Below are 2,472 nucleotides of genomic sequence, written 5' to 3' on the forward strand. Positions count from 1 at the left end.
AAACGGGAGGGAAATCTAAGGAAGAGGGGATTATATGTATACGTGTGGCTGGTTCACTTTGCTGTACAGCAGAAACTGATGAACATTGTAAAGCAATTATACCCTGATAAAAAAAATAAAATAAAATAAAAAACTTCTCAGTGCCTGTCCCTAAAATGTAAAGAGAGAGGGAGAGAGAAATACCTCACCTAGGAACTTTTCAGAGCAAAATTCAGTTTTTGTTAGACTCTTAAGTTACTTCACATGACATTTTTCAAACTCATTTTATTTGTTCTTATGTTTGGCTGTGCTGGGTATTAGCTGCTGCAAGGGCTTTTCTCTAGGTGTGGTGAGCGGGGGCTCCTTCGCAGTTGTGCTGCGTGGGCTTCTCCTTGCGGCGGCTTCTCTCGCTGCGGAGCTCAGGCTCTAGACTCTGGGGCTTCCGTAGTTGCGGCTCCCGGGCTCTAGAGCACACGTTCAACAGTTGTGGGGCACGCACGGGCTTAGCTGCTCCGAGGTATGTGGCATCCTCCCGGATCAAGGACTGAAACTGTGTCTCCTTCATTTGGCAGCAGCTTCTTTACCGCTGAGCCACCAGAGAAGCCCCTTCACAGGACATGTTAAAGCAATACCAACAAGGAGAGAAACAAGAAAATATTTAAGCTGTAGCAGAACTCTTTAGAGTTTGTTTTGTAGTATTTACTTTTCAAAACTTTGATGATAACAGGAAACTAAACAAAATTCATGATGCTTATGGAAAGGTGGAGGACTTGGAGGAAATAGGAAAGGATTAGCAGTAAAGATGTGTCTCATACTGTTTTGTTCTGCTCTTCCTAGCATTTATCAGTATGGACAGGCTTGTTTCCTTTCTAATTCTCTGCCATTTTCAGAAAAGATAAAGTGAAAACCCCAAATGCCCCTTTTAGTATGAGAAATGTGATTTATAATAGCGTCATTATCTCATAATTGAAAATACTGTTGGACTTCTGGGAAAATAAGTGCGTCAGAATTAACTTGTAACTCTGGAGGCCAGTGGGTTGCTATGACAACCAGAAAAAAATGGTGCCATAATAGCGCTCCCTCAAAGATAGATAACTCACTAAATGATGAGATCTATAAATGCAGGTGTTTGTCATATAAATGCAAATAAGCCCCAAACACATTCACTTATTTCTTCTTTCAAGAAGAAATATCGTCTGGCAATATGTTAGGAAATGCTGAAAAAGACAGACATAGTCTCCCTTATAATGGAGTGTACATTCTTGTGGAGGAGACAGATAATAAAGAGTAAAAGTCAATCCACTAAATAATTCCAACATGTGAAAAGGCCATATGTATGCTGTGCTCAGTCACTTCAATCGTGTCTGATTCTTTTCGACCCCATGGACTGTATAGCCCACCAGGCCCCTCTGTCCATGGGATTCTTTAGGCAAGAATACTGGAGTGGGTTGCCAAGTCCTGCTTCAGGGGATCTTCCCTACCCAGGGATCAAACCCATGTCAGGTGGATTCTTTACCCACTGAGCCATCTGGGAAGCCCTAATAAAACCCTGGGCCTTGATACTAGATGAAGCAGAGAATGGCTGCATACAGAGCATGCATGTGTCATAAACCTTAATTTTTAAGGTATATGAGCCTTGAAAGTGTTCGTTGCTCTGTCATGTTCCTCCATGGGCTATAACCCCCCAGGCTCCTCTGTCCATGGGATTTTCCAGGCAAGAATACTGAAGTGGTAAGCCATTTCCTTCTCCAGGGGATCTTCCTGACCCAGGGATCAAACCCAGGTCTCCTGAACTTCAGGCAGATTCTCCACTGTCTGAGCCACGAGAGCTTTAGTAAAGTCAAGAAATAAAGAATGAAGTATTTCAGCCTTTATTAATAAAAATGATTTTTAAAAACACAAGTGCTAACTGATTATTATTATTGCTATTATTTTGGCTTGAAGTCCCCTGAAGTTGGGTGGATTTAATATGAAAATAAGAGTTGTTTGTATATTTAAAATTTTTCATATCAAGCAATATTTCTTTATTCATGATAGCCCAAAACTGGAAGTATCTCTGAAGGTCCTTCAATGGGTGATGTTTGAACAAATTGTGGTGCATATATACTATAAAACACTATTCAGCAATAGAAAGGAAATGAAGTCTTAGAAAAAAAAGTAACAGGGACTTCCCTGGCAGTCTAGTGGTTAAGACTCTGTGCTTCCAATGCAGGGACCTCAGGTTGGATCCCTGATCGGGAAACTAAAACCCCACAGGCCATGTTGTGCTGCCAAATAAAAGTGTGGGGTCCTTCTGCCACTCCACTCTGTGTGGGTCCCACCTGCTGTTACTAGGCAGCTCCCAACCAAGGGCTCAGAGTTTCTGGTGTCTGGATGAGAACCTTGGATGGGAGAGGCGTGTGTCTGCAAAACACTGGTTGAATAAAATCAAGAGTTTAATTTATTTTTTAAAAAATAAAAAAACAACAGCTTTGTTGAGATAAATTAACATAC

The 2,472-nt window shown here is 41.4% G+C and overlaps 1 protein-coding gene across 1 annotated transcript in view; it reads right to left on the minus strand.

Moving 5' to 3' along the window:
* Nucleotides 1-247: 247 nt before the first annotated feature.
* Nucleotides 248-2,472, minus strand: part of KBTBD7 (kelch repeat and BTB domain containing 7) — a 38,760-nt gene continuing 36,535 nt past the window's right edge. Inside the window, exon 2 of the mRNA XM_059892185.1 lies at nucleotides 248-585. The gene's annotated coding sequence lies outside the window, so the exon portion shown is untranslated. The remainder of the gene's footprint in view (nucleotides 586-2,472) is intronic.

Source organism: Bos taurus, chromosome 12, assembly GCF_002263795.3.
Source record: "Bos taurus isolate L1 Dominette 01449 registration number 42190680 breed Hereford chromosome 12, ARS-UCD2.0, whole genome shotgun sequence".
Classification (NCBI taxonomy): domain Eukaryota; kingdom Metazoa; phylum Chordata; class Mammalia; order Artiodactyla; family Bovidae; genus Bos; species Bos taurus.